This window comes from Mytilus californianus, unplaced genomic scaffold (genome assembly GCF_021869535.1).
Source record: "Mytilus californianus isolate M0D057914Y unplaced genomic scaffold, xbMytCali1.0.p SCAF_4, whole genome shotgun sequence".
NCBI classification, from domain to species: Eukaryota; Metazoa; Mollusca; class Bivalvia; order Mytilida; family Mytilidae; genus Mytilus; species Mytilus californianus.
Genome location: NW_026262690.1, coordinates 66672160 through 66683754, shown reverse-complemented (window position 1 = coordinate 66683754; position 11595 = coordinate 66672160).

The window sequence follows — 11595 nt, the reverse complement described above, 5'->3', positions numbered from 1 at the left end:
GTCAGTTTCAGAGTATATTTTGTTTAAATCAGAGTTTTTTTACACAGTGTTATTTGTCCCTCTCTAAAAAAAGATAATTGTATCTACGTTAACTATTCTTTTTTATGAAACAAAGTAGGACCAATACTTTCAATTTGTCTTAAAGTTTGGAATGGAGAAAACTTTTGTAAAGAGTAGTTAGTCAACAGGTTTTTATACTATTGCAAGATGAAGGAGGCTTTAATCAAATGTACAGATCTTTCGAATTTTGAAGTATCCGCATCTGATTTACACCACAGCTAGAGAAAGTAGTTTCACAATAACTTTGAAGTCCGGTTTTGATTGCTGGTAAATTTGATGTTAATAGTTGTGAAAGAGGTGTGGTGGAGCACTTAAAAGCCCCAGCAATATAACGTTGTGTGTAAGGACACTACATCAGTTTGGCAAATTACGTGTAAAATTGATTTTTTTCAAATAACTAGAAGTATAATTTTGGAGCCTATATTGCCTTTTTTGCTGAGTTTTTGAAAGCCAAAGTTTATATGATGTAAAGTTTACAGCTTTCATTACAGCAAATGAAACTAATTCTATAAATCTCGTGCGTCCAAAGCGCCTTTTCACCAGGAACGCTCAAACCAAACAAATGAAAGACAAGGATGTATGAATACCTGAAAACGTTATGAGTCATATAAACAAAGGACACTTACAAAGAACTCTCAAATTCAAATAAGGACAAGATTTGCTTAATGCGGTTAGAACCTTACTTTCTAAAAAAAAAATTTAAAATTTATCAACGGAGAATTTCAAATAAATATATATTATAAATCATGTCAGTGTCAAAACATCGACTACTGAGCTGATGACACACTCGCTGACTTATACAATGTCCATGTATGTCTTAACACATATGCAGTTAAGTCTGTCTTGTATCTTGACTTCAATCTAGAACTTGACAATTAGGGTCGATTGAGAACTATTACAACAAAAGAGATGATCTAGCTTTTCTATTGAAAACTTTCCATTTCTATGTATCAAAAAAGTATAGAAAAATACCGAACTCCAAGGTAAATTAAAAAGAGGGAAACGTTCAAAGCAGCACCTTAATATTTAGTATATACATCCCAGTTGATACGAAATTCCAATAAACTTGCTTTTCCAAACCTTATGTCCTTAATAGAGAGTTGCTGCTATTGAACCAAGGATTCCTACGGGTAAAGTTGATGTCATCCCTACGAAAGGTTTATGGACACTATCGTGATTTTATAAACTCTTATGTTTGGATTTTTAAAATTTTGGCATCGAGCATCATTCAGTAGGCGTTAAGTGTCAAAATTTGCATCTGGTGCAGAAAAAATGGTATCGTTAATGTTATTATGGAATATGTGTGTCACGGATAGCCACTCCACGGATATGTTCACCATGTCGTAGTTTATATTGATCCTATCGTAATGTATAATTCCCGATTTTGTTTTTTACACATTTTATTCGAAAACTGTTATAGGATAACATGATTGTTGGAAGCGATTGTTGTACCTTCCAGAATTTTAAATTTATATAGAACTTTTCAGCTGCTTCTGACTGCCATATAAGTTAGCTCCGAAAATTTCGATGCAATATTGGTTTTCAGATGTTCAAACCTTATAGATCCACCAAGAAGATAAGACACGATATCCCATTCTGTCTTCTCCAACAAAATCACTGCGAAAAGTTTAAAATATGACATATGGTTGGATATCCCGGCTTTGTTAATGTGTTGAATATTTTTAAGTCACCTCAGGAATGGTGCCATTATTTTTATATAAATGTTTGATTGCTTTATACTTGTGCAACTAGTTTAAATTCGTCATCAGTAATATGTTGACTTCTTGACCACAGAACGAGTTATATTTAACTAATTCTGCATTTACAGATATCGAATCAATACAAAATTGTGATACCCTCTTGTTTGATGTACCGTATGCTTATTTTGACAAATTGTTTCAGTTGTGCTGGAAATCATACACCAAATCCAACAGTATCAAAAGATGAACAGAAATACAATAAAAGCCATACCAAAACTATTGATGAAATGTATTTTTGATAGGTTCGAAACTAATCTTAAAATATGAAATTTTAAATAATAATCCATTAATACATTTGAATACTTTGCGGTAGCATGTATACTGTGGTCCAAAAAAATAATGTGATATTTTCTTTTTTCTTACATTATAATTGCATAGTATGCAGGCTTTAGATAACCTTTTGTCACAGGTGGCATATTGTATGAGCATATTTACTTACTCTACGTTGTAAAGAAACACTTCTACAGATAAATTCAATTCACATTTGATCAACCAACTATATAATAAGCCAGTTTTATAATGTAAGATGTTTTGATTTTTTCTAATTACGTTGGTATAATAAACAAACCTGACAACAAGTTTCTATTATAAATGTTCTGTTTCATAAGTTGTTGTTGTCATGGAAAAAATAATTGTTCTGAGGTATTGGGAATCAGTATGTCCAAAATAACAAGTAAAAATGGAGTAATCATTTTCAACACTGTAATTAGATCTTTGAATATTGTTTTTATTGGTATTAATATTGATTTTGTTATCAGTAAACTAATATCAAACTAAATATTATTTTTGTATACATATGCACTCATGGTTCTACAAGCTGTCGATACCTGTATCGTGGCAATGCACAAGGTCATGTTTTTCTCTGACTGTTAATGACTTCTTTATACTAAATCCATTGGATGTTGGATGTGTACTGATTGATATTTTAGTCTTAGATGAATGATTTTTTTATTAGTTGCTATTGGCTTTGAACTAGCTGTCAGTAACTGCGAGGATCTGTACTTCGTGTCCTTTTTTTTTTGTGGGGATGTATGAATACCCTGCCACGTCCGGTCTGTGTTTTTGGTAGATGTCTTTCTGTTTTGTATCGATCTGATGAGTTACGCCCTTTTGAACTGATTTTTATAGTTTGTTCTTATGTTGTACTGTTACACCACTGTCCCAGGTTGGGAGAGGGTTGGCGTCTTCAAATTAGTTTAACCCCGCCACATTTGTCCCAAGCCAGGAGCCTGTAATTCAGTGCTTGTCGTTTGTTACTGTATATCATATTTGTTTTTCGTTCATTGTTTTGTAAATAAATCAGGCCGTTAGTTTTCTCGTTTGAATTGTTTTACATTTGTCATTTCGGGGCCTTTATAGCTGACTATGTGGTGTGGGTTTTGCTCATTGTTGAAGGCCGTACGGTGACCTATAATTTTTAACTTCTATGTCATATGGTCTCTTGTGGAGAGTTGTTTCATTGGCAATCATATCATATTTTCTTATTTTTATAGTTTATTTATGTTTTGGTGGTGTTTATTGACGGTCAAATTTTGTGAGGATGATTTTAATGGCAGTTGTTTTTCACTTCTTCCGTTGATTGATAACTTTTGATTTTGTCAGTTTTTATGGACTTCCCTTTTTTTAATTTGCCTAGGATTTCAGTATTTTTGTTATACTTTTTATAACCCTTTCCGCGCAACAGCTTGTCCATTGTCCTAGAACTTCTTACACCATATGCAGTTAAAGTCTGCCTAATTTATTTTATTAACTCCTAGAATTGATAATAAGAATAGACTGAGAACTTAACTTTACGTCAAAAGAGATAATTTCAGCTTTCCTATTGTGAACTTTCAATTTACAAGAAGTAACATTTCCAATAGCGCCCCCATATTGAGTATATATCTCCCTGTTGATACGATATTCCAGAGCTTACGTTTTCTACTATTTTGAATGAAAGGTTTCTCACATAAATTCTTTTAATAATTTGCTAATTTCAGTAAAAATCATTATCGATTTAATATTCTCTGCGACAATTGCAAACAGAAAATTTTAAGTAATGTATCAAATTGTTTTGAAAGATAATGGACAATACAATCAAAGAATTGTTGCCATTCCTAATAGTATGAGACGGTGTACATTTTTGTATCACGGTATGTTATCGGCTACTGGTGGTGAAAGAGTATTAATTAATCCAATCTGCCTATAACTTAATTCCAGACATATTGGTTGGCGAATGGAAATCTGTATGGTTCATAAATTTTGACAAGTGTTTCATCAAAAGGAATATCAATAGATTATTTCACAACAGCCGGTTTATGGAGATATTTATTCCCTCTAGGTAGTAAAATTTTCAAACATCGTTTCTAAAATGTATCTATCGAATGATTTAATAGAAACCCAGCGGGCAATATTTCCAGTGGATATGGCGAGAAATAATGCGAGAAACATGTAGTCATGCGAGGTTTTTCAGACTTTTGTCATATTGGTCAGAATCAGATTTACATGCATTCAAAATTTTGCGAAACAAAAACAATTGAGCAAAATCTAAATTGACACGTATAACATAAGACTTGCTAGTGAAGCGCATAAATAATTTGATATATCTTTGAAGTTATAAACTGATCAAAAGCAATAATTTAAAGAAAGATATTAAAAAAGATTTATAATACAACAGAAATGTTTTTTAATCCAAATTCTCTCGGAAAACTTAAGCTTCTATGCACGGGGAGGCAAATCAAATTAACTTTCTTATTTGCCATATCGCCAGGTGATATATCTGATGAGTGCTTGATCAGCGGATGAGAGATCTAGATCTTAATTATAGGTAATCTCATTTACATTTCATTGCATAAAATTGATAATTTGATACAAACGCTATCCCTGGAATATCGTATTAACTTGAGATTTGAAATCCATATCCAGATTGTTGGCACATTCTAATAGAAAGTTCATACTAAAAAATTCACAATTTGTTGGCATATTTTTTTCAGCAGAAAATCCGTATTTAATGGGAACCAATTGTCTTCTTCTTGTTCACTTCGATTCTGTATTTGTTTGAAGCAGACTCCATATGGTGACCTTACGGGAAGATGATAAGCTAGCACTATCTTTAAGAACTTCTGGATGATTTCTCTGAAATTAATTCTATCAAAACTTTTGATTTTTCAACCCTGTATTCAACCATTCCCCATGTGAAATTGAAAAATCGTCTAAAAGAAATAATCCACACTGCTTTTCAATGTAAAAATGGTAGCATACGCTATACACTTATTACTTTGGGATACCATACGGCATATTTTGTTAATAGTGAAAAAATTGCTTCGCCGAGCGCAGCTGGATACGACCACAGAGGTCCAACCCTGAACAGTTGGGGCAAAAATGGACACAATATTCGCGCTTGATACAGGTCTGAATTTGGATTGTAATTCAACATTTGACACATAATAGGTTTCTGACACAGAATAACTGTAATCAAAGAACTTAGAATTGGTTATATGATTTGAATTTATATTCAATTATTTGCTTTCGTGCAATACACTATGCTGTTGCATTTTAGTCTCCCCCAATTTTTTCCAAAAAAAAATTCTTTCCCTCAAGACAGGTCATAATCTCAATTCAAATTTCCAATGGAGTTTGCAACCATAATAACCCATTTAAATACATCATAAAAGTCTTAAAATAGAAAATGACATACATAATCATAGCTAGAATTAATTTACCTTAATCAGCATTTTTAAAATTATTAAAATAGTAACTTCTAAAAATGAATTGACAGCTAATCACCTCAAGACAATACAACATTTCTTAATACATAATTTAAAAGCAGTGTAAGGGAGGTAATTCAAAGTTGTGTTGGAAATACCTCCCTTACACTGTAATTTGTACTTAAGTAATTGTCCATTAACCAGGACACCCTTGATTTTTCTCACTTTTTTGCCCCTAATTCCTAAACGGTTTGAGCCATAACCCCCCAAAGCCAATCCTAACAATCCCTTTGTGGTATGGAAACTTGTGGTATAATTTCAGAGAGATCCATACACTGTTCCACAAGTTATTGTCACAAGAGTGCACACGCTGAAATGTCTCGCCTTCTTTACTAATCATTGATATTATGTTGATAGTCCTAAATATAAAGCTTTATTACAACTGTCACATAAACTTAACATTAACCAAGTAAACTAAACATTGACCAATGAACCATGAAAATGAGGTCAAGGTCAGATGAACCATGCTAGGCAGGCATGTACAGCTACCAATTCTTCCATACAACAAATATAATTGACCTATTGCTTATAGTTTAAGAAAAACAGTCCAAAACACAAAAACTTAACACTGAGCAATGAACCTTGAAAATGAGGTCAAGGTCAAATAAAACCTGTGTGACTGCCAAATAGATCATAAAATATTTCCATACACCAAATATAGTTGAACTATTGCATATAGTATTAGAAAAAAGGACCAAAACTCAAAAAACTTAACTTTGACCACTGAACCATGAAAATGAGGTCAAGGTCAGATGACACCTGCCCGCTAGACATGTACACCTTACAATCATTCCATACACCAAATATAGTAGACCTATGGCATACAGTATAAGAAAAACAAACCAAAACACAAAAACTTAACTATAACCACTGAACCATGAAAATGAGGTCAAGGTCAGATGACACCTGCCAGTTGGACATGTACACCTTACAATCCTTCCATACACCGAATATACTAGACCTATTGCTTATAGTATCTGAGATATGGACTTGACCACCAAAACTTAACCTTGTTCACTGATCCATGAAATGAGGTCAGGGTCAAGTGAAAACTGTCTGACGGGCATGAGGAACTTGCAAGGTACGCACATACCAAATATAGTTGAACTATTGCATATAGTACTAGAAAAAAAGACCAAAACTCAAAAACTTAACTTTGACCACTGAACCATGAAAATGAGGTCAAGGTCAGATGACACCTGCCCGCTAGACATGTACACCTTACAATCATTCCATACACCAAATATAGTAGACCTATGGCATACAGTATAAGAAAAACAGACCAAAACACAAAAACTTAACTATAACCACTGAACCATGAAAATGAGGTCAAGGTCGGATGACACCTGCCAGTTGGACATGTACACCTTACAGTCCTTCCATACACCGAATATACTAGACCTATTGCTTATAGTATCTGAGATATGGACTTGACCACCAAAACTTAACCTTGTTCACTGATCCATGAAATGAGGTCGAGGTCAAGTGAAAACTGTCTGACGGGCATGAGGACCTTGCAAGGTACGCACATACCAAATATAGTTATCCTATTACTTATAATAAGAGAGAATCTAACATTACAAAAAATCTTAACTTTTTTTTCAAGTAGTCACTGAACCATGAAAATGAGGTCAAGGACATTGGACATGTGACTGACGGAAACTTCGTAACATGAGGCATCCATATACAAAGTATGAAGCATCCAGACCTTCCACCTTCTAAAATATAAAGCTTTTAAGAAGTTAGCTAACGCCGCCGCCGCCGTAGCCGCCGCCGCCGCCGCCGGATCACTATCCCTATGTCGAGCTTTCTGCGACAAAAGTCGCAGGCTCGACAATAAAACTAGAAAAATGCTTATTTTGGCCATTTTTGGCCCCTAATTCCCAAAATGTTGGTACCATAACCCCCAAAATCAATCCCAACCTTCCTTTTGTGGTTATAAACCTTATGTTTAGATTTCATAGATTTCTATTTACTAATACTTAAGTTATTGTCCGGAAACCAAATGTCTTCGGACGACGACGACGACGACGTGATACCAATATACGACCGTAAAATTTTTTGCAGTCATATAAAAAAGGTAAAACATATTACACAGAAGAACATGTGATCAGTATGCTGGAGTTTCTTATTGACAGCATATTTGTTGAATTTGGAGGTAGACTTTTTCAATAAATTGTCGGCATTCCAATGGGAACGAGCTGTGCGATACTCCATGCCAACCTCTTCTTATTTTCATGAGTCGGAGTTCCTTCAGGCACTTGTCAAGAACAAGAAGATCAAAGAAGCCAGATCATTTAATTTCACATTCAGATGTATTGATGATGTTCTTTCCATTAACAATCCAAACTTTTCTGATTGGGTTCCATTAATATATCCTCCAGAACTAGAAATTAAAGAAACAACAGACACGGCTTCCTCTGCCTAAATTTTAGACTTATACCTCGAAATTGACATAAGCGGTCATCTCAGTACCAGAATCTATGACAATCGAGACGATTTTATTTTTGAAATTATCAATTTCCCCCACCTTAGTAGCAATATACCAACTTCACCTGCATATGGGATAAACATATCCCAACTCATTCGGTAATCACGAGCTCGCAGCTGCTACCCAGACTTTATAAAACGTCACCAGTGTCTGAGCAGAAAGTTGATGAACCAGGGTTATGTCAAAGAACGTCTCGTCTTTTTTCTAAAAAAAAGTTCATCGAAAGATACCAAGACCTTGCTGATAAATATTCCGTATCAACCTCACAAATAATACATGATAGTCTTGAAGTATAGATTCTAGGTACTGACGTTGTTTATCATCTTAATTACGTGAATTATCAACCTTTACTGTTTAGTCCATTTTTTGGTAATATCCTTTTGGCGTGGCTCGGTACTTATGCATCCCACCAATGAGTTGTTGTGCTGTGGTCATTTTTTGTATTCTTGTCTTTCATTTTTGCTTATATGCTATGTCTATACATATTTGTTGGTTTTTATAGTGATTAAGATTATAAAACAATGTTGACTGCTGTACCCCTATTTTTGACATTTTTACCTATTATGTCTGTTTGTTTTGCTCACACATTGTCAATATATTGGAATTTTATGCGACTGTCATACAAGTGAGAGGTTTAGCTAGCTATAAAACCAGGTTTAATCCACCATTTTCTACATAAGGAAATGCCTGTACCAAGTCAGTTGTTTTCCATTCGTTTGATGTGCTTGAGCTTTTGATTTTGCCATTTTATAAGGGACTTTCCGATTTGAATTTTCCTTCGAGTTCGGTATTTTTGTTATTTTACTTTTTTTCAATTTCCTTTCTACTATATTGATCATTTCATTGAATAATTGCTTGGTGATTATGTTGATCGCATTTATTTTATTGGATCTGAAGTCAAGGATGCTGTAAAGAGTAGGGTCTGCTTAATATCTGGACACACACTGTGGAATTGACAACACACATAAAACAAAGGGTTGAGAAAAAGTTGATGGCTTCTACTATACAATTTAATTCTCTTGGTGAAGTATCTTCTATGTAAGCAGCAAACCTCTATCAAGGGAACCATGATAGTAAACGCAAGCCATAGAATATCCTATCAACTGGAAGATATAAAATGCATGTGCAGGTGCTGCTTGAATATGAAAACTTCACAAATGGGAAAATTGGAATCAAATCTTATGTTACCAATTTCTGGATGCAATTCAAACAAGTAAAACTGTGAGTTACTGCTCACTAATGATACCCCGCCTTAAGAATTCGGTAAGCAAGAAGTTGATGAGCAATGTAACTGAAAACATTTCACACAGTAAAGCATGTTCCCATTCAGACTGACAACACATTTCAGAAAGCTCTTATTTGAACATTTAGTTCCGATGAAAAATGTGAGGAATATTTCATACATGACCATGATGTGTAAGCAAATATAACTATTCGGTAAACAATAAATTGAAGAGCGATGAATCTGAAAACGCATTACACGGTATAGCATGCTGAAATGAAACCTCATAACAAGTTTAAAGAAGCTGTTATTTGCAGTTCCCTAGAAATATGCCGCGAAAATTTCATACACGGCCATTATATGTAAGAATATGTTAGGAACTTGATCATAAATGAATCTGAAACAGCATCACATAGTAAAGCATGTTTATATAAAGACAGAAAACCAGGAAGATCTGATTTGAAGTTCCGTAGAAAATTGCAACGGAATTACATGGGCCGACGGATGGACATACTACAGAGGTAAAACATATACCTCTTCCTTTACAGCAAGGGTATATATATATAAAGATTTAACTGTACCTGTATGATCCTTTACTTCAAGTTCAATGTGATAGATGCAATAGTCTCGAACCATTGAATTACTCAGTAAGAGGATGCACTATGTTGCAGAACGTGAAAGTTGAGGATAAAATACTAGTTTCTTATTCTTCATAAACCCCAGGAAGAACTTTGCCTCCTACATATAAAGACGAAAAAGAGGAGCACAGTTGGTCCCCATAGGAATGCTGTCTGTTGAAAAAAAAATCAACATTACGAACAATAACAACTTTGTCAATAAACAAAATCAAGCATCTTGAGGTAACTTTTAGAGAATTTTGTTTAAATCAGATTGGTTTTTACAAGGAATAATGTAAACCTTCCTTAAACAAAATATTTTTATCTACTTTGGCCACTCTTTATATGAAAAAGAGTGGAATTTTTTTTTCAATCTCTCTTTAAGCGGAGATAGTTAAATACTTGTGTAAAGGGTAGGGAAGTCATAAGTTTAATACTGTTGCATAGGTCTATTGAATTACGCTCAAGGCATCTTATCCTTTGGTTAACATGTTTTGTAAAGAAGTGTTGTTGACAATGTTAAGGTCAACAGTTATAACGTGGCCATCTGGATTATATATGAATGGGAAACTTGCATATGTGCTATCAGGGGGTTTTGACTTAGTCAATATTAAGATACTGTCATGCAATTTGGTTTAGTAACATTATGTATGTTATAGGTGCAAGAAATGATAGAAAGATATTGCCAAAATTGATGCCATGAAGACCTTTCTTGGCAATGTACATTTTTGAAAACATACCAATCTGCAATGGTTATGTCTAAATAATATATATTATAGTTGATTTACAAGTAAGTCTAGAAATCCTAGTGAAGTTACATACTAAGAAAAAATACTGGTGAATGGAGCATCTAATAACAAAGTTTTGGTTCATTTTTGTTTTTGATTTTACGTCTGGAAATAAAACAGTGCAGTTCAGAGCTGTTAAAATCATACATTCAAACATAGTACTTACCTTGTGGGCTTTTCTTGTTTAAAAGATAAATGTATCTTATATTTTTTCAATCATCCTGAACATGTATGAATATTTGTAATTGGAAGTTAATAACAATCAATCAAACTTTGTTTTCGGTTTGCAAATGAAAATTACTGTTTGCAAATGAATTGATGGGAAACTTGCATATGTGCTATTCTGTAAATTATTACTCACTTCTATTCATAAACTCAAAACATATATGTTTAAACATTAAAAATTTCCTATTAGCATCCATTTGAATGTGTATGCAATTTGTCATTTCAGAATTTATATGTAGGAGTAATTTCACTGTTAGAACTAAAATGAGAATGATGTCACGTCTTTCATTGAATTCTCATTGTTAAGAATGTTGTTGACCAATCATGTTTTGGTTATTGCTTTTGAAAATGTTACCAAGAATGCATTATATTTTTAACAAATAGTATACTGCTGTTCAATAGTCATAAATCGATTAAGTGAAAACAAATCCGTGTCACAATCCAAAACCGAGGTAAACACATCAACTATAGGAGGAAACGACGGAACAACAGAAACACTGAACTGTGTAAAATCAAAGTCAAATGGATCCCATTTTCTTTTGTACTTTTACACATTGCTAGACCCCTAACAACTCTAAGGATAAACATCTACAGTAAAATCACTCTTTTAGGTCCAAGGTAGATTCAAAGAAATTCATATTTTTAGTCTCAGTCTCTTGTTTTTCTAATCTAAATTTTTTGATGCA